Source organism: Balaenoptera physalus, assembly GCF_965194825.1.
Source record: "Balaenoptera physalus genome assembly, chromosome: 8".
Lineage (NCBI taxonomy): Eukaryota > Metazoa > Chordata > Mammalia > Artiodactyla > Balaenopteridae > Balaenoptera > Balaenoptera physalus.
In genome coordinates this window covers 75,004,458-75,026,352 of record NC_138887.1, presented here as the reverse complement: position 1 = coordinate 75,026,352, position 21,895 = coordinate 75,004,458, and the positions used below count along the sequence as shown (strand labels likewise).

Here is a 21,895-nt window from a genome sequence, read left to right as displayed (position 1 = left end):
ACAATATGTTCCCATATCTCTTCTCTCTTGCATCTCCCTCCCTCCCACCCTCCCCATCCCACCCCTCTAGGTGGTCACAAAGCACCGAGCTGATCTCCCTGTGCTATGTGGCTGCTTCCCACTAGCTATCTATTTTACATTTGGTAGTGTATATATGTCCATGACACTCTCTTACCCTGTCACATCTCACCCCACCCCCTCCCCATATCCTCAAGTCCATTCTCTAGTAGGTCTGTGTCTTTATTCCTGTCTTGCCACTAGGTTCTTCATGGCTTTTTTTTTTTTTTTCCTTAGATTCCGTATATATGTGTTAGCATACTGTATTTGTTTTTCTCTTTCTGACTTACTTCACTCTGTATGACAGACTCTAACTCCATCCACCTCATTACAAATACCTCCATTTCATTTCTTTTTATGGCTGAGTAATATTCCATTGTATATATGTGCCACATCTTCTTTATCCATTCATCTGTCGATGGACATTTAGGTTGCTTCCATGTCCTGGCTATTGTAAATAGAGCTGCAATGAACATTTTGGTACATGACTCTTTTTGAACTATGGTTTTCTCAGGGTATATGCCCAGTAGTGGGATTGCTGGGTCGTATGGTAGTTCTATTTGTAGTTTTTTAAGGAACCTCCATACTGTTCTCCATAGTGGCTGTATCAATTTACATTCCCACCAACAGTGCAAGAGTGTTCCCTTTCCTCCACACCCTCTCCAGCATTTATTGTTTCTAGATTTTTTGATGATGGGCATTTCTCCAAAGAAGATATACAGATTGCCAACAGACACATGAAAGAATGCTCAACATCATTAATCATTAGAGAAATGCAAATCAAAACTACAATGAGATATCATCTCACACCGATCAGAATGGCCATCATTGACTTGTTTTCTAAGCACTCAGAAATGTGTGCGATCTGTCTGCTTCCTATGGGGGGTGGGGGTGGGGTGGGAGAGAAAGGCAAACCCGGGCAGAGAATGGGGGGCGGTGTTATCCAGGTGCATAAATCCTACCCAGGCTACTGTCAGAAGCCTGCTGCTGCTCAGGAAAAGCGCACAGGTTACCACCAGCCTCAGCTGCAGTAACTGCCCCCTTGAGCATTCTCAGATGGCCAGCCAATGGGGAGTCATCTGCCTGAGTAGGGTTTTTAGCCATCTTTCAGTTCAATTGAAGAGGGAGCTTAAGGACATCATAGGGATTTGTAACGTTCCGTGCAAGGTGTCAGGCCCATAAACCAGCACGTCCATCGCGCCGATGTGCACGGGGAATCGTCTCTCGTCGGTGGCAGAGAGATTGAAGATGACCTTTTACTATTTAATTGTATTCATCATTTAATAATTCAAGAATACCTAAAAGGGATGAAGACTTCTTCATTCAGACTAGAATTTGACTCTCTCAGAATGTTAATAGGAAAATACAGTAAAGGTGAAGCACTTTGCAAGTAGCCTGTAGGGAGTGACTTCAAGTGTCCTGGTTCCCAGAGTTGCCCCTGGCTGGGAGACAGGAGACCTGCGTTCTAGCCCTGGGTCAGCACTCACCTGTCCAATATCATGGGTCAGTTTCCTTCTGTTTAAAATGAGGACATTGCACTGATCTCCGAGGTTTGTTTTAGCTTAAAATTCTTATTCCTCTTAGTTAAGGGTTTAAGAAAATGTGAGGCATGTGCTTCTGACAGTTTTTGGACTCTGTCTGGTTAGGGATTATTTATTGCTCATATAGCCATTTCATGTATTAGGGTTTTTTTTTTTTATATAGCTGGGAATAGATTCAGAGATCAATACATTTTTATTAATGATAGTCCGTCATGCCTGGTAAAGAGATGGCAAGAGAGCTCATCTAGAATGAGCCACTTGAATAAACCTGACACACACGCTTAGCTCCGAGCTGCATTTTGGCAGGCCTCTCTGTAAAATAATGACATTGGCAGAGGAAGAGACTATGGAAACCTTCCTCACAGCCAGACTCATAAAATCAAAGGGCAGGTTTGGGGTGTGTTTCTCAGCCTTGGCTGTATATGCAAATCCCATGACTTTTTGAGTGTAGCATTTTATCTTCAAAAGGACAAAATTTGGCATTTGCTATAGTCATTAAAAATGATAAATGCCTAAAATGCTTGAGAGTTGGGATTATTGTAGGTTAGAACAAATATTGTTTCAGGACCAAACGCTATCCTACAGTAGAAAACTTCTCACTGACATTGTCAAATCAGAAAATAAAAAATCCTTCATTATTTTCCCTTTAAATCATAGGAAATTGGGCATAATTGTCACCAGTTCTTCTTATAAAAATGTACGGTCTGGCCCTTTTGGAGGTGGATTACTCCTCCTGACTCCAAGAAGAGATAGCTTTGTGCCCTGAAAGGGTTAACTCACCTCCAGATGGAGCTTCTCAGCCCCTCTGAGCAGAGCTCAGATGATATCAATTTCGCTATTCTTTTACATTTGTTTTATGCCTGTTGAACTTAATTTTCATTCCATTTATGGATAGAACTTGAAATAGTCTATGGTAATTTTAGACAATTTGAAGCCTTTCTCCAGAAATTTCACATTAGAGTTCCAATCTCAGAGACCCTAAGAGCAAATGTAGCTTTAATCCCTCTCTCCTCTTAATGACCTTAACCCTGACCCCAAGCCTGCTCTCTATAAGTGCCAAACATGATTCATTCTCCTTGCTTGATTTAGTTTTGTCCCTTTAATGAGCCAAGATGACCAGGGGAGACCTGATAGCTTATTTGTGCTAATATAAGTATGCTCTACTAGTTAACTCCTAACTCATTTATTTGGCTTTTACTTTTGCCTAGAATTGACCCTTTGTCTCAGAGATGAAAAGTCCATATTTTAGACAAAGGAGATGCAAACAGTTAACAAGCCAGTCAGGAGACAGACACTACCCAGGAATGAAAGATAAAGCAAACTGCTCGAGAAGGAGAGAGTCTTTGTATTTTGTGCCTCTGCACACAAATATGTGTACCATGTTATAGATAACAGTACAAACGTTCATTAAGAATATATTTTATTGTGCAATTACGCCCTAATGTGCTGTTTCGCAGAACCACTTTCCTCTTCTGAGTTGTAGGAGTCATAATGTCTTCAGGTTAAATATTTTTGTGCTTGCGACTTTGCGGTCTGAATGTCTTATTTCTCCAGCCTCTGTAACGTAATTTCTGATCCTGTTTGTGTGTGCAGGAATGCTTTTTTGACGTGGTTTTTAATACATATTATCTGATTTTTTTTTTTTCAATTTTGCAATGGCATACCTGGGCCATCAAGGACGCTTAGAAAGTGATAAGCAGGAAGAGACTTTTAAAGAGATTTACGATAGGTTTAGTTTCCCTGTTGTCCACCTCTCCACTTTCAGCCCAACTCATTTTGGGTTGGTAGGGGTCTGACCATGGGGTTCTGACAAATGTATTTTTATCCTTGTGAACTTATGCTTGCTTCAGTGTCCAAAACAAAACACTATTAAAAACTGATATGACTTTGAACAGTGGCTTGATCCCTGATTATGGCCTTTCCCAACCATCCCATTTAATTTCTGGCTGGTCCAACTAGCGGCATTAAAAGCTGCCTCTTCCGACGTTGCATGTTCCCTGAGTTGCACTGTGCTCATAGCAGTTTAGTCTGGTCCCTTTTGTAGTCCAGTGACACCCTCGAGCTTGTATACCTGTGTCACCACAAATCTTAAAAGATGGAATTTTCTTGGCAGCTTCATTCTCCTAAGATGAATTGGAGGGTGGGAGTGAAGGACAGGGTTCTAATCTCCGTGTTAAGACCAGGGAGGGCAGACGCCTCTGTCGTCTCACACTCGGGCCCTGGGGAGAGTGCTGGCTTGAAGGACTCTCTGAAAGAAGGATTCCATTAGTGATATTAGTCACACGCTGGCATTTTTGGTTTTTAAAAACAATCTGCGTGTTATCTTTTGAAAACACCTGGTTGTGCTTCTCCTGGAACAGTACTGATAGCTTCCCTCATCCATGGTACAGCTTGGCGTACTTGCTCTCTTCGGAAGAAATAAAACTTCAAAGAAAATTCTCCCCAAGGCAGTCAAAGAGTTACCTGATCTCCAGCTCTTTAGAGTTGGGCAATCTTTTCTTATGCCAGATGGTTTCCTCTTTTTTTTTTTTTTTAATTTTATTGATTGATTGATTGATTTTTGGCTGCGTTGGGTCTTCGTTGCTGTGCGCGGGCTTTCTCTAGTTGCAACGAGCAGGGGCTACTCTTCGTTGCAGTGCGTGGGCTTCTTATTGCTGTGGCTTCTCTTGTTGCAGAGCACGGGCTCTAGGCGCACAGGCTTCAGTAGTTGCAGAACGCGGGCTCAGTAGTTGTGGCGCACGGGCTTAGTTGCTCCACGGCATGTGGGATCTTCCCAGACCAGGGATCGAACCCATGTCCCCTGCATTGGCAGGTGGATTCTTAACCAGTGCGTCACCAGGGAAGTCCCCAGATGGTTTTCTCTTAAAAAAAGAAATCATAAATGAATTCTGCATGGTCAGGTATTGTCATCTTTGCAGAGAATTTTCTTTGCGTAATGTCCTATCTGATGGGCCATTCTATGTATTATATGCTACATAATCTCCACCAATGTATACTGTGGTCCATAAAACTGCCATACTGTTTTCAGAAACTAGTAATTCACAAAGTAAACCTGAGACAGTGCTGTTAATAAACACAGATTACAAACAAGAAGGTAGTAAGTGGAAATAATGCACTCATTTAAGAGTAATAAAGCCTTTGATCTTACTTTGAAGGAAAGAGTCTATGTTTAAACTCCCCATTCAGGGACAGCCAGATGCCCATAAAGAGCAGTGCTTTGCTTTGATAGAAAATCACTGAGGCCTGTCTAGCAGGTCTGGTTTGTAAACAGATTAGTTAAGGGCTCATCAGGACTGATTTGCATAGGATTCAGCAAGCCCCAGTCACTTTTTCAACCTTAATGAGCGATGCCGTTTCAGGTTAGAAATTACACCATTTTTTTTTTTCTAGCTAGAAATCTTAGGTAATTACTTTGTGGGAAAGGGAAAGAATATTCATATAAAGTGAACCCTTGCTGTCTGCAGCTAATGGGAAAATGATGACCTGTTTTGCTTGCTTCAAATGGTGAATGATATAATGAAGGACGTAGGCTATGAGTTTAAAATTAGGTTACAAAAAGGCTTTCCTCCCTTTCTATGTTATTTGAGAGATAAAGGAGGATTAATCTGAATTATCACAGAAAAGGTAACATGGAGCTGCAGACTCAGACCACAAATATTTATTTACCTTCAAAAGTTTCTGGAGGACCTCTTTGGAGCCAGGCTGTGTTCTATGGGCCGGGCTTCCCTCCCTCAGTGCTCAAGGCAGACAGAAACCTTGCCCTCACGGAGCCTACCTTCTAGAGCCTACCATTATGGAGAAATGCGAACAGCAGAGGAAAGGAAGCACACATTCTAAAATCTCTGCTAATTAGTAGCCCTTTGCTTGAGAGGTGGCAAGACCAGTATTCCCAGAGAGAAAAGATCCTCTGATCAGTCTAACTGCACTTTTATTTTTGATTTTCAGAATAACTAGTAATTGCCTTGCTACCAGAAATCAAGAATATCTTCTCTCCTTAAATTTTGGAGTGAAGAAAATGTCAAAAGAAACCCTTTGCTCACTCTGATCCTTGAATAGATAACAAATGGGCAGCTCAGTAGAGACAACTGAGAACTTTGAAAATAAACAGTTTCCAAAGAAAATGAAATGGTATCGGAAGTTTTCAACTCTGACCTTCCAAAAGGGCAGTGAATTGATGGTGGGCAGTGGTCTATTTCTTTGGCTTGCAGCAGCACCGTTCTCCTTATGAGAGATGCTTTTAAGTATTGTAAACATTGGTGACACTAACTTGCTCATTTGGGAACTTGGGTTTAAATAATAACCTTCAGCCTCTGTGTCTGGCCTTGTCAAGGCCAAGGACCTCAACCTTACCCTGCTTCCTAGAAGCCAGATCAAATCAGCACACTCCTATAAATGTCACCTTGGAGACATTCCACTCTGAAAAAGAAAAAGTTCCAGCTCTGGTAAGTGTTAGAAAAAAGGCCGGGGACAATTTCATACTGACTTGGCCAGGACTCCAGGTCCTGTCCAGGTAATTCAGATGGATAGGGGGTGTAAAGGGAGGCCGTGCCCTCTGTTTCTCCAGATGGGTTTGATTAGGCTGAGGAGGAAGAGGAGGTCTTGTTGAGTTGCCTGCTTGTGAAGATTGCTAGGGAGAGGGTTCCAGTGAAATCCATCTGCGACCAGGCAAGACACCTGTACTCCTTAGGAAAGCCGGGTCACGTGCATTCTGTATCTCTCAAGGGAACATACATGAGGCCTTGGAGGGCTTTACAGGTCCCTTTTCTGAGACTTCCATCCTCCCGCACCTGCACACATACACACACACAGTATTTCCTCATAGGGAGATCCCCCTCCAACTTGCCCTTTTCTACATGTCTCTCAGCTTCCACGGGGGAATATACCCAACAGCGTCTTTCAGGCAGGTGCACTTGCCTGGGAGGAGCCCTCTATGTGAGTACTGACAAGAAGGCTCCAACCTGCCTTTCAGGAGTCTTTGACACATGGCAACACCTGCCTCCTAGACGCACAACAGTGGGAATCCTGGCTGTTCCACCTCCTCCCCCTCTTTCTATAGACACCTCTCTCCAGCTCGCTTCTTCCCAGCTCAGGCCAGCCTGAGGCAGATCAGCAAGACCAGTGCCTGAGCAGACGTCCAGATGGTGCTCCATGCGGGCAAGGTCCGTTGTGGTTACATGTGTCCCAAGCACCCAGCGCAGTGCCTGACACATAGTATAGACTCACTAGATACTGCATTTGTTGGGAGAATGAATGCATAAATGAATGAATTAATGAGATACCAGTTTTCTGTTATAAGCATCCCCAGTTTTTATTAGTAATACTCTGACACTCCCCCTCCTTTGGAACACCAGGAACAGAGCCAAAGCCAAAGCTCCTGTGGGCTCTGCTGCCATGGGCTCTGAGCAGGAGGGATTGGAGGGGTTGGAGGGAAGGCGACTGGCTGTGGTGGGGCAGGTTTGCCAGGTCTCAGGAAGCCTGAGGGGGCGCCATCTGGGTGCTGCCCCAAGCTTTGGAAGCTCTCCTGAGTTAGCAACAACACTTAGCCCCTGTTATTAAGGGCCCCAAGGCCAATTCCAAGGCATCAGGATTACACATGTAAAACCACTAGCCCAGCCTCTGACCTGTAGCAGATACTCAGTAAACGTTCCTGTCCCAGTACGGCTGTATCTGGATGCTGGCAGGTAAAAGCTTCGACTGGACTCACAGGCCCGTTTCGTTGAAATGCTGCTTGGCTAATCACCAAGCTTAGGGAACATGGAAACCCATCGTAGCAGAAAGCCAGAAGCTTTGCTTAATCTCGTTTTCCTGGGTTCATATACATGAGCGACATAGGTTTAAAAACCCACCTTTATTTTACAAACTTATAATCAAACTTTTGAAAATAATGATGAACGCCATCCTTCATTCCCTCACTCACCTCCTGCATCTTTTAACATGGCAACGTTGAAGCAGGATAGTTGGGCCATAAAGAGGTCAGGCCTGAGTGTGAATCCCTGCTTTACCATCTCCTAGTGTGTGACCTTGGACAGGTGACAGCCTCCCTCAGTCTCAGTTTTCTCATCTTAAAATAGGGATGATAACATTACCTACCTTACGGGGGAGTTGAAAGGCTTTAAAAAGACAATATATGTGCAGCGTGTGGCACAGTGCCTGCCACAGAGTAAACACTTTGACCCAGTCATTTCATTCCTAGCAATGCATCTTAAAGAAATAATGAAACATTTGTTTGTAATTCAGCACACAGAGATATATTTACAAGTGTACTCCTTCATCTTAGCTTGTTTTATAGTATTGACATGTGTTTCGGTGCCTTTTCTGCGCTCTAGCCTCCTTCTCGGGCTCTTTCCAGCCAAGCTTTGTCAGGCCCAGAGTCAGCTGGTGAAGAGGTTTGGCTTTGGAGGCGGGAGAAAGGTATGAAGAGCTACCACAGGACTATAGGAACCCCGGAATGCTCCCTACATCTGTTAAATTGTCAAGGGAGCCACAGCATGGCCAGTGAAAATTATCCATCCATCCTTGCTTCTAGCTACCTATAGCCCTCCTAGTTATTGGAGAGGGAGTACAAATGATTGTGCATAGGCAGACAAATATGATCCTAGGATAAATAACAGAGCCATAGAAAATAAAATAGAGCTACTGTGCGCAGCCAGGAGAAGACGGGGTCAGGACTAGGGGAGAAGAGAGAGGTGAAGAGAGAGCTGCCTTTATTTGGCAGCTAGAGAGACAGGGGAAAGAATAGTGACTTTGGAGTATGGCAGACTTATATTTGAATACCAGCATGGCATTAGCACACTAACATTTCTAAAGTTTAGTTTTCTTATCTTTGAAATGGAAGAGCAGTTCGTAGAGCTTTCGGGAGAAATAAATGAGATAAAGAGTATATATTAAGCATCTGACCCATGGAAGATACTCAGTAAAACTCAGTTCCACTTTCAAATATTTTGTCCTGTTGTCCGCTCAAGAAAACTGTGTGCTGTACAATGTGTGTTGATTTCAAATGCAGAGGACATGATCAGTGTAACATCTTTAAAATTATTTTATGTCCCAGATGTGAATGGTCTGGTTTATATAGTTTGCATACTTTTCATTATCTTAGTGAGATTTTAAAGCATTTACCCTTGTACTAACCTTGTCGATTAAAGACCCTGTTGTTGATTGATTCAAGAAGAAGTTGGTTGAATAGTGAAGAAGTAGATTAGTAAGGCCAAGAGAAACATTTTAAAAATGTGATCTCATGAAAGGTGGTGCTTAGGCCTGCAATATGCACTTGTGTTTATCATCATGGTGAGTTGTGTTCACATCTATTGCATGACTGACAGAGGGCTTTGAAGTTTACTCAAAATCCAACTAAAAAGGCTGGTCAGATTAGGGATTGGGGGTGGCATAAAACCTGCTTTTACCCAAATGTCCCATGCAGATAAGCAGCAGGGTCGAGGGAGTATAAAAAACGGTCCTCTCAGCTTGAGTCTTCTGTTTTACTTCCTTCTGTCCAGAGTATTTGCTAAAGTAATTTACAGTTTGGAAAGCTGTGATCACCCTACCTGACGCACTAAAAATTCATGGTGAGGCTCCAGCTTATCACAGGCAGTAAAGGCTCACAAACTGTAATGGACTAAAAGAGCCATTGCCCAAGATACCACCGAGGCAAAGCCCTTTTTTTCCCTTAAGATAAGTGTGTAGTCTACTGGATATTTTTAGAGCACACATTTTTATATTATGCTTTTTGATTTCATTAAACCAGCTCCAAGGTTGGCTTTCATGTTTGCAGTAACGTACCCCTTGTCTTCCCTTTATTTCCCATCTCACTATTACCTCTACCCCAGCGGGGCTTTTTGGTGTTGGAAGAGGGTGTGCAGTTCGATCCATCTTGCAGTTAGAACAGGAAAATACATATGAGGAAGATGATGTTTGCATTCAGTCAAGAATTAGCCTTCGAATTGCAATAGCAAAATATGCATCCCAAACTTCAGCAGCATTGGAAAGCAGCATTGTTGGAAATGACGCAGCAGGAAACTTACTGAGTTGAGAATGATTACCAACTTCCATCATACTACCTTCTAGTGAAATGTAACAGTTTCTTGTAAGAGTCATAGACATTATTCAAAACCAATCCGTTTAGCAAATGATGGAATTTATTGATGCCAAGAGTTCTGCTCTAAAAAAAAATTAAAGAAAAAAAGATTGCCTCAAATATTACAGTATCCTGAAACTTCAGAGGCCCTTAGTCATGTCAGTTTTGACCATCTACATCCACTCTCTTTCTAAATGCCGTAGAAAGGAAAAGGGCTAGAAAGTATCACTGATTTTGCTTCTTTACTGCCTATCTTTTGGACAGGTTGGAAACCTAGTCTTTGTTGGCTTTGTTTAGTTTAGGTTTTTCTTTCTTTCCAAGTACGTAACAAGAGTTACCTATCATCTGGCTCTTGTGGACCTAGGACCAGCAGGAATGGCATCACCTGGGAGCAGAACCCCAGCCGCACCCAGCCCAGACCTGCTGAATCAGAATCTGCAAAATAATAGGATCTTTTCACATTCAGGTCTGAGAAGAGCTGGTGAATGAGTAGGGCTCAGCCCATGCTGTGTTAGGGGATACTGTGTTAGGTTATAATTAGTAAGTTTTTAGTTTGAAGGGGTATTCTTTGGGAGCAGAAAACACAGACTGAGAGCACTTCCAAAAGCAGAAGGTTTACTGATGGGATATACATGGACCTGAGCTGGAATCTGAAATCAAGATCCAAGGCAGCTCTAGGGAATGGGCTGCCCTCTGCTTCTGCTGCCTCATAACTTTGTCTTCCACTTGGCCTATCATGGTCCCTCTCCGAATACTTTGTTCCATCATCACGTCCTTTCAACTTCAGCTCATATTGGTGCCTGATTTCCTCCATATTTGCCAGATCAAATTCTCAAGAGCTAGAATCTGATGGGCCCAGTTCAGTGTTCTGCTCCCAGCCACCCATAGCCACTGGCCAGCCTATGGACTGGACTCTTTGATCAGCTCAATGGGAGGCAAATGGTCTGCATAAAGGCTGCTCCTTGACCGGCAGGCGGGGAGAGAGTCCTGAGAGGTGGGCTCCTGACCACCCATCAATCTAATCACAGCTTTTAAGAAACACAGCATGAAATTCTGAATGCATCTTGGGAAAAAGCACTTACCTGCTTCCCAAGGCAAATGTCAGTCTGAACCAAGACAATAGAAAACTTTCCTAAATTCATCTATTGCCAGACCTGTTCTAGGGTAGGAAGGAGGGAAAGATGTGTATGGGGAACTGAACATTAATTTTTTTTTTTTTTTTTAATGAAACTCTCTAGGAGTTAAGCCAGCATTTTATTTATTTATTTATTTATTTATTTTTGGCTGTGTTGGGTCTTCGTTTCTGTGTGAGGGCTTTCTCCAGTTGCGGCAAGCGGGGCCACTCTTCATCGCGGTGCGCTGGCCTTTCACCGTCGCGGCCTCTCTTGTTGCGAGGCACAGGCTCCAGATGCGCAGGCTCAGTAGCTGTGGCTCACGGGCCCAGTTGCTCCGCGGCATATGGGATCCTCCCAGACCAGGGCGCGAACCCGCGTCCCCTGCATTGGCAGGCAGACTCTCAACCACTGTGCCACCAGGGAAGCCCCCTGAACATTAATTTTAAGATCTTCTGTGGGCCAGTTCATTTTAGAGACATATCATGACAAGATACAAAACTATGTACATGGGAGCCTGGTGAGAGACAGTCGCACTGGTTGAGATTTGCTGGGTGATTATTCAGAAGACAGGCCACCCCCTTATATCTCTTCCAAGAGCCTAATAGCATAGCTGACTTTATGAAGCCTGGAAGAAATTGCTGGAGAAAATTTTAATGTTTAAAAATTATTACTGAAGGATTTGAAATCTTTAAGAATTCCAGGAACTTGAGTATTTCTAGAAAAATTGTAAATCCCAGAGCAGATATATCAGCCATCTGGGGACCAAAAACTAACCCCTTTGACGCCGTAACAAGGTAACCTGACTTCGTGGAAGCCCCGTAGTCTCATTTTAAAGACACCGCCTGGAGTTGGTTACAGGCTCCAAAAACGGGGATGATTTGGTTTGTGGGGCATCTCTCTGCTGGTCGGGCCCCTCCTCCCTCCTGGCTCAGCCTGGACCAGGATGGCAGCAGAACCGATCCTGCTTCCTGTGCGCTCTCCCCTCCGCCTGTCCCACCCACGGTTGCCCCTGCGGCCTTCCTGAAGCACAGCCGCAACTCGGATGTGACCTTCTTAGCCTTCAAAGGTTGCCAGGCAGCAGCAGGCGTTTCCACTGCCCCAGGCCAGCCGCGATCCCACATCCGCTCACCTGACCACAGCCCCTGTCATTCTGAAGGGCTTCCAGTCGCATGTCCCTGCCTAGACTCTCCTCTGATCTTCATCTACCCAAATGCTGCCCCCTTTCAAAGTGGTCTCCAATGCTGCCCCTTTAGGATTCCCCTCCTGGTTCTCTTCCTCTCAGCAGCTGTGACTCTCACACGTCACTTCCCTTTTGGGTTTTGTGGGTTGTTCAATTTTAACTCAAAAAAATGACATTCCTTTCCTGTTGGGTCAGAAGTCCCTTGAGAGTGGGGACCTTAAGCCTCACATGGAGCGCACATGGTAGGAAACCAGAGGGGTAGAGTAAGGCCTGTAGCATCCGGACTCCGACTTCTGCCAGAATTCACACTCCTGGTGGACTTACTCGCTGTGGTTTGCATGGCTTTGAACAAGTCACTGGCCTCTCCCAGACTCAGCTTCCAGATCTGTCAGGGAAGACAAGAATTGTACCCACCTCACAGGCTTGGCGGAGGCTCACTTCTGAAGCACCTCCCAGATTCCCAGGCGCCTCTCACACCATCAGCTGCTGCTCTGGTGGTTACAGGAGATGCTCAGCAAATGCCAGGCCCCAGGCAGCTGCGGCACCAGGATGCCGGAGGCTCGGGTTCTAGCCAACTGCATTCACCTGCTCCTCCGTGAAGGCTTTTATAAGCGTCAAGGCTTTTATAAGCGCTGCTAACAGGCAGGATTGCTGGATTTGAGTTTCACCTCCTCCCCAACCCCTCACCTTCTGGAGGAGGTGCTAATGAGCAGTGAAATGACCACCAGGTGGGCTGTAAGGGAGGCGGAGGCAGAAGCAGGCAAGGAGCTTGGACAACCCTCTGCTAGATGATCAGCTCTGGAATCTGCCAGACCTAACATCCCGGAGCCCCGCGCTCCGTCCCACCTGGCACCGAGAAGAGAATAACTGTGCAGGGTCAGAGCAGCAGTTCTGGTCCTGGAGGAGTTCTGGAAAGAAGCCCAGGTCACGCCTCTCTGTCTGGCCCTGTGAGTAAGCTCCCAGCCCCCAGCCTCCACCCCAGGCATCCCGGTGTTTTAATAGCTGCTCTTTCTCTCGAGCAGGTACCATTTTTATTGATCACCTTCTTGACAGAAATATTCAGCCACAGAATGTTCCTGGCAAGTGGCAGACTAAGAGTGCCATTGGCGATGCAGGGACTGCAGTCTTCTGTTCCAGGGCCATGGCCAGAGCAGGCAGGCCCAGGGCTGGCAGCTTCCCAGGCACCCAAGAAGCCAGTGACCTCGCTCTGTGTGTGGGGAAAAGCGGAACAGGCGGGCTTCAGTGAGCCTTCCCCTCCCCTCAACCCACAGGCGAGCGCGGGGCCTTGAAGGGACAGGCGCCCTCCCACCAGGGGCAGAGAGGTCAGTGGCTCTCAACACTGCTGCACGTGAGAACCACCCGGGGAGGTGTTTTTTAAAAATACAGTTGCCCAGACTCCATCCCCGGGGTTTCTTATTGAATTGGTCTGGGTTGGGGCCTGGGCAGCCATATTTTTTAAAACTCCCAGGTGATCCTGGTTCGGCCTGACTAGAGACCCACGAACAGAAACGAACAGCGAGGGCACCACGTGATATGAAAGAGAGCACAGGCCTCGGGGTCCAGCAGACGTGGGGCTCCCCCCGGACCACTGATCAGCTGCCAGTTCCTCAGGCAGAGGCCCCACCTCCTGGGTCCTTGATTTGTTTAATCAGCAAAGGGGAGGTGCTGATGCTGCCGTCCGTGAAAGCTGTTGTGTAGTTAATTGAGGGAAGGCGCGTACAGCACTCAGCCCTGAGCAAAGTCTTCCTTTCTCTGTATTTGTAGGCCTACACTTTACAAATGACAGAGAATTCACTTAAGTAATAAAAATTGAACACACTCTACAGTACTTGGTCTATACTTCTTTACCCTGTTGAGGTTCCACTGACATTAAATCAGAGATTCTCAGTGGGGGAGGGAAGGAAACATGTTCCCTAATGAAGGCACATCAGAAAGCGGGTAGAGAAGGAGGCACAGTATACTTTGGAAAAATCATGAAATAGGCTTGACGCCAAGAGAGACTTAGATGGGCTCTATCTCCCATGTTACCTAAGTGGCAATCTTTTACAGTGGGCAGAGAGCATGCCTGACCTCTTCTGTGGAGGGAGAGGCTGTATCTTCCTAGGCTGTAGGCTATACAAAATACTTAAAAAGGTAGTGTGGGACAATGTTATTCATGCCTCTGCTTTGCTAGATGTGCAGAAATATGAGTGACCCACGGAGAATGGTCTCCTAACAAGTCTCTGCTCTTAATACCCTACACCAGGGTCAGTAAACTATGACCCAACGGCATGCAGCTTGTGTTTTCTACTGCCTGTGTTTTTCTACTGCCAATCTACTTAGAATGATTTTTACATCTTAAACACTTACACAGACACACACACACGAAATATGCAACAGAAACTTTATGTGGCCTGCAAAGCCCGACTATCTGGCCCTTTACAGAAAAGTTTGCCAACCCCTGCCCTATGCAATACTGCTTCTGTAGCCTTGGCTGGACTAATGCCAAGAAGTAGATGAACCTGACTTATTCTAACATTTTCTGTAACCATTCGATTTTCTAGGGCTAGTGTGTTGCAGATTGAATTCCCTAGGAAGCAGACTCTGAGAGGGAGTTTAATGAATAGAATGTTTATTAAGGAATGCCTTTGGTATCATCACCTGTGGAAAATGGGGGAGGGGGGAGTTGGAGTAGATAGAGAAGCCCAGCTGTGATGCAGGCCCAGCAATAGACTCAGCCAATTCCACAGGAGCTCTGGACGTAGAATATCCCCTCAGAGTGTTCCCAAGTTGTACTGAGATGTCTGGGCCTTTATGCTCCTGTAACAATCAGTCATTGGATATCGGCCACTTGGGAAGGGGCCACACCTTGGGCCAGGTGGCTCTCTGGAGCTGAGGCCATCCCTGAAGGAACTGACAACTGAAGGCTGCCTGTCCAACACTCCCAGCAGCTGGGTTAGCAGATCTTTTGTTTAAGGTGGATCTGGGAGGTGCATTACTATGTCCAAGACATAGTACAAACATTCTAGGGCCATGACTGTGGAATCATTACAGGTGGGAGTGATTTTTCTAATCTCTTTATCCCCTGAAGTACTTAGCATAGAGTCCTGCAAGAAGTAAGTATCTGATGAGTATATATTCATTGAGGGGATGGATGGATGGATGCTTGGATGAGATGAATAAATTATGTAAGTTTAAGCATGAGGACCTTGTTTTCTAGTTCTTTGGTCTTCCTTTCATGGTTCTTTTCTGCTCCCTCTACCCTCCCCTAACCCAATCCATTTTAAGCTTAAAAATCACCTAGTAATAAAATGCAAAGAACAGAGATGTTCAAAAATATGTGTGGAATGAATAAAAAATGAATCAATTACTGAAAAGAATTTTAAATCTAAAATAACTTAAAGTTCTGAGTATTCCAGTGTATTTTGTTATAATTTTATTTTTCCTGAAACTCTTCCAAAGCCTCTATTTTTAAAAAATTTAAATCTTTATTAAGAAGTAATTCTTGCTTGTAAAAAAAAAAAAAAAAGGAAAAAAGTGTATAAAGTAAAAAACTAAGTCCTCCCTTCGTAATTATATCAACAGCATGTTTTGTGTTCTTTTAGATTTTTTAAATGTATATACTATCATTTACTTATATGTAGATGTGTCTATTTGTCTAAAATGGTATTATCAAATATTTTTCCCCCAAAAGCATATGATAGACATCTTGAGGTCACTATATCAATACTAAAGACTGTTGTTTCTTTAAAAGATGCAATGTCCTGGTCATATCCTCAGCCCCAAGAATTCAACAAAGGTGATTTGAATTGAATTCAATTTCTAAAGTTTGCTCCCCCAGAGCCTTTATTACTTTAGATCCCATGGGTTTGGAAGCCGGGTTAGGATGGGGAAAGAGCTACTAAGAACTTGCCTGAGGGAGAGGGGCTAGCAGTGTTGTTAAAATCTTGCATGAGCCATGAGGGGAGCTGGTGCTCACATGAGCAGGTGGAGTCTGGCAGATCTTCCTCTCATAGAAAGATGGAAGGAATGTGATAGAACTAGGATAGATCCCTCTCTGCTAGGCTTAGAAACCCCCAGTTGTCTAGGGAGTTTCCTGGTAGCCTAGTGGTTAAGATTCTGAGATTTCACTGCCATGGCCCAGGTTAAATCCCTGGTCAGGGAACTGAGATACTGTGAGCCATGTGGCATGGCAAAAAAAAAAAAAAGAAACCTCCCAGTTCTCTAAAAGGCATGATTTCTATGGTACTCATCCTTAATCGGTGTCCAAAGGTCACTAACTGACATAAGCTTTATGGGGCACAGAAAACCCATTGTTTCTGATGCTTCCTTAAGAAGCCAGAAACCATGAAGCACCATGCCCTGAGGTCCTCAACACCACTACACTCACCTCCTCCCGAGACCCACTTCTGTTCATCAGGAGCCTTGGAGAGGGAAGCACTATTATAGAATACCACCTCATCCTCTCTCCTTCCAAAGGCTGTTCTTAAAATTAGCTTAAACAGGAAATTAATAACACTGATATACTTGACCTTTGAAAAAGAAACATTAGATTCTCTTTCTGGTAGCTGCGAAACTCAGCACTAGCCACAGAAGTGTGTGAGTCACTCAGAAAAGGGGCCAGTAGCTGCAGATCTCACCAATTCAAGTGAGGGGGGCAAAAGGCAAATTAAAATGTTATCTTGTGGATGCATCAGCTTGGTTTCCCAGGTATTTGGTGTGTGGAATTGCAGACTGTATTTTCCTTCTTCTCCACAGCCCCATGCAATAGAATTGGGACAGTAGAACTGACTCACTACAGGCTTCCACCCCTCGGCCAGAATTAGACCTCAGGGAGGAAAACGCAGTGTGGTGTGTACTCAGACATCAGGATTTAGTCTCACTTGGGCCTTGGTTTGCTAGGAAATAGGCAACATCATGGATCAGTCTCTGACCAGTAAAATGGGGGAAAGTAGATAAACCACAAAGAAAGGATCCTTGAATGGCTATCTACCCCAACTTTACCCCAGGCAGAAGTGATTTTCTACAGTTTTTGTTGGCAATTCTTTTGATATTCAAAGGAACAAAGAACAACTAACTCAATAATAATGACAAGAAACAGACAGTGGCCAATTATCCAATAACAAGGGTTAAACATATTTATAGGAGTCCTTTAAAAACTGAATTTCATAATAGGTGACAGACTGTTACTTTCAGTAGTGGCAGATAAGGAAACTTGGATCAACTTATTTGTTGAGAACAATTAGAAAAGCTGGGCCAACTCATTTTTTAAAAAATCCACTTGAAGGCATTAGAGAGTGAATAAGGCAGAAAAGAATTACCAGGTTAAGATTTGGGAGAAGATAGACACCCAGAGCAATGGAAACCCAGTGGCATGTTAGGGTCACATCTGCCAATTACAGAAGAGGTGGTTGGGAGGTTGAGAAGCTAAGCAGGGCTCTGGTAGCCTTGCAGGACATGGGGAGGCAAAAATTGGAGTCTAAGGCTTCCCAAGGTGAGGGAGCCTAGTAAGCATCCCATAATTTGGGTGATACCCCTAAATATCTATATTTTGGAAGTAAAGGTGACCAGAAGTAAACTAACTCTCAAAGAGTCTGAACCCCGGTTTCAGATCCTCTCATATCTTAATTTGGATTGCTATGTCCCTAGTTATCATCCAGAAGCAAAGATAAATCCTTTCTGAAGGACTGATAACATCACCCTAGACTTCAAATCCTTTCTACTGTTTTTCCTATCCAATTTCAGACTCTCAATGAAAAATAACCAGACACACAAGGAAGGAAAACACACATATAAAAATCCAGAGAAACAACAGACCCACAGAAACAATGGTATTATCCAGACAATAGAGGTATTAATGAAGATTTTAAAATAATCATGCTTGATATGTTCAAAGATATAAAAGATAAAATTGAGATTTTGGGCAGAGAAAAATGAAATGGAAACTGTAGAACTGAAAATTTCAGTAACTGAACTGAAGAACTCATTGGATGGGTTTAATAGAAAATTAGACATAGCTGTATAGAAAATTAATGAGCTGAAAGGTCACTAAAAAATATTTGGAATGATATTTTGAAGGATGAGGAAAAAACAGAAGAAGGAATAAGAGACATGGAGAATCTGTGAGAAGGTCTAACATAATGTGTAAGTGGAATCCCAAAAGTGGAGGAGAGAAATTGAGCAGAAGCAATTGCAGTAATAGTTGCTGGGAATTTGAAAAAAATTGATGAAAGACATCAAGCCACAGATTCAAGAATCACTACAAACTCCAAGCAGGACTAATACAAGAAAAACCAGACCTAGGCAAATCAGAGTAAAATTGTTCAAAACATCTTCAAAGAATTGACAGAAAATCACTGCCAGTTTAGAATCCTATACTCAGTGAAAATATCCGTCAAGAATGAAGGTGATTTTTCAGCCAAAAATGGATGAGTTTGTCACATGTACTAAAGGAAATACTAAAGAGTGTTCTTTACTCATAAGGAAAATGATCACATATGGAAATAAGAGGTGTAGAAAGGAATAAAGAGCAATGGAAAGTGTAAGTATGTAGGGAACATAAATAAATATTGATTATGAAGGTGCTTTGTGGAATTTATAATACATATAGAATTAAAATACATGTCAACAATATCACATGAGATCAGAAGTGGAAGAGGGGTAAAGTAGTGACCTAAGGTTCTTGTATTATCAGAAGAGAGTAAAAATACAAAATAACATTAGACTTTTTAAAATCAAAGATGTATATTATAGTCTCTCTTAATGACTCTAAGAATAGTAAAAGAGTGTATAACGTGATACATGCAATCACCCCCACGCATACATGCATGCACACAGCAAAAAGATAGGACGGTCCATCAAAATGTTAATTGTGGTTATATGTGGATAGAAACAACCTGGTTAATTTTTTCCTTGCTTGTCTATATTTAAATTTTTCTTCATCTAACATGTGAAGAAGGCAGAATAAAGGGAGCCTTGTAATTTTATGACTTGTCTATTTCCCTTTTTTAGCTCTTCTGAGCTAAAGCTAGATGATTAAAAGTAAAATTTGCCATTAATTTAAAGCCTGTTTTTCCACTTAAAAATATAACCTGAATAACTTTCCCTGTCATTAAGTATTATTATATAATATTTTTAATGGCTGTAGAATAGTCCATTGTATAGCTGCTCTATAATTTATTTAACCATTTTCCTATTGTTGGACACTTGGATTATTTCCAAATTTTAGAAGTAATAAATATTTCTAATGAGCATTCCTTCATACATGTTTTTTCCTGAGGTTATATTCCTAGAGGTATAATTGGGGTCAAAGGGCCGATGAAATATTAAGTTTTTTGATTCATATTACTAAGCTGCCTTTCATTAAGGCTGTATCTAGTTGGTTTTTAATTGACCAGTATAAAGAGTACTGAGAATATATAAATAATAGTTTTTAACAGTGTCTGTCTGTGAAAGCTTGAAGCTTGCTGTCCATGCTAGAGAATTATGCCCAACAGTGCAGGATTGTGTGGAATTCACAGAAAGGGAGTAGTCTGATGAGTTTGTGTTAGTCTGGGGAAGCTTCATGGAGGAGGTGAGGCTTGAAAGCAGGTAATTGACTGGTCCAGAGGTCAAGGAAACAGCTGATGTGAAGCAGAGGCCCGCCTGTCCCCAGTGGGGAGATGTCTCAGAGTGGCTGGAGGGGAGAAGGCACTTTGTGCTGCCAAGTGGAGCAGGAGCAGGCTGGCTTTAATGGCTGGGGGCGGGGCAGCCAGCCCGTGCTGGACTGGATAAAATGGGTACCAGGGTCAGGGCTCTAGAGTAAGGCAAAGTCTTGATGCAAGGGATGTATCCGTGTCCTCATTTGACTCCCATACTTGATGATTCCTCAGAAATGGAAAGAAATTGGGGCTTTTCTCCCTTTCATTATATTAGGGGGAAAAAAAAACCCCACCAACACTGCCAATTTGCTAGATATTCTTGGAAGGATAATAAAATAAAACTTTCTTCTTCTTTCAGCAGAATCGAATTAGACTCACCTTGTTACAGATTGTGCTGCTACCAATTAAAAAGAGAGAGAAAAGAAACTCTGCTGAAACATTCTCCATTTTTCAGCTGCTTTTATTTAATCTATGTAGTTTAAATTCCCCAAGGACCTTAAACTAAATTGGCCACCAAATATTGAAAAATAAAAACAAACTGTTAATTAGAAGGATTGCAAAGAATGCTTTTCATTTGCTTTAGGGAAGTGGGGGAGTGGAGAGGGTGTGGGATGGGAACCCCTTTAAAGGTGAGGCGGAAAGATGTTTAGGGCACCTTTCTTTCTTTCCAGGGATTTCAAAGTAAAGATTTGTAAAGACTCCAGGAATAGCCGAGACAGCGCTGGCTCTTGTTAAATCAGGTAGGGACCTCATTAGAGGTTGATGAAAACAGGCGGTCTCCCCGCTGGGAGAAGGTGCAAGGAAGCCTGAGTGGAGACCTGCGCAGGACCGCCCCTGAGGGGACGCCCCACGCGCGCCCGCCGGGACCCGCAGCTGGGCGTCCTGAGCCCCAGGGGATGCCCAATGACGGCTGCCAGGGCAGACCCCACTCCCAGGAGCCCGCCTAGTCAGACCCCGCAGTTGCCTACACACACCCGCCCCGCCTGCCTGGAAGCAGCCGCTTCTCACTGGGGCAGATCACCTGGGAATGCATCTGGCCTGGCAGAGGAAAAGGTGCCATCCCTGGGATAGCGGCGGGCAGCGGTGCCCTTTCCCTGCATGCGCCTGAGTACTGCGCAGCCGCCGGGTTTTGACCCTGATTTCCACCCTGCGTGGCCTGGACTTCAGGGCCATGTCACTGGATTCAAAAGCAGGACTTTGGGAGTCAAGAAATGGAATCTTGGCTTTTTAACTTTTGAGTTTTTGTTGTTTGTTAAACTACTAAGCATGAGGTGCATTGAGTGATAGTCACACTGCCCAGGTGACTATAGGCGACTTGCTTTTCCTCTTTGAACCTGTCTCCTCTCTGTAAAATGGGGCTAAAAATAAAACACAGCTCAGAAACTGGTGTGAGGATTAGGTGAGTTGATGCTGTTAACCATCTAGTAGGGGCCTGGCCCAGAGGAAGTGAGGGCAAATAGGACTTATTCACACTCCACATTCCAGGGGAAAGGCTACCTGGGTTGGGACCTCCACTGCAGTCAGGGGTCAAGTGAAAATTACAGGCTTCTCATTAAAAGAAAAATATATTTCTTTTAAAAAAAAATTATGTAGGACAGATGAATTCCTTCTGGGCAAATATGCCCAGTATGAAGTGGGATTCAGAGGTAAGAGAAGCGTGCAGTCATCTGTAGGACTCCCAGGCCAGGTGAGTATCCAACAGAGGAAGCCAGACCCCAGAGAAATCAGAGGAGCTGGATTTTATCAGCTACTTAGTGCCCTGCTGCTCTGGTTCAGGCCTTTGTTTCCCTGATTTTCTCTGCATCAAACGTGTGTACTGTCGTGGTAATTCTGGCCTATGTGGGAAGCCTGTGAACAATTATGTAGGCACCGAGATGGGATATATTTATTTGTCCACACGATTTCAGTCAAGGGAACTTTCCACTCCACCAAGCGCTGCACACCAGAATTTAGAAGCCTGTGCTTTAATTTTGCCTGATTCAGGGTCTAATCACGGTCCACTAGGTGACCAGCCTCTAGCATGAGTACTGCCCCTGTGCCATGGAGGTGCTGGCTCAGTCCATCAGAGTGGGTGGAAGGGGAAGGGGGTCCAGGGCTGTGACTTCTTCAGGGGGGTCACCGAGAGCCCTGGTCATTTGCAGATGGGCCATTGCTAAGGATGCAGTGTGGTCTTGGAGGCCATTGAGCCTCACGGGAAGGCTGCCACTTCTGGTTGGCTCCTGGGGCCTAGGCTAAGGTTAAATTGCACCGGCAGCAACCCGGTGGTGGAGCTCACAGAGCCCTGTGCGGTATAGGCATTGCTTTTGCATGGG

The 21,895-nt window shown here is 44.0% G+C and overlaps 1 long non-coding RNA gene across 1 annotated transcript in view; it reads left to right on the top strand.

Annotated features, from left to right (window-relative positions):
- Nucleotides 1-895: 895 nt before the first annotated feature.
- The window catches only part of LOC309665605, a 27,812-nt gene continuing 6,812 nt past the window's right edge, over nt 896-21,895 (top strand). Inside the window, exon 1 of the long non-coding RNA XR_014266568.1 lies at nt 896-20,323. This is a non-coding gene — a long non-coding RNA (uncharacterized lncRNA). The remainder of the gene's footprint in view (nt 20,324-21,895) is intronic.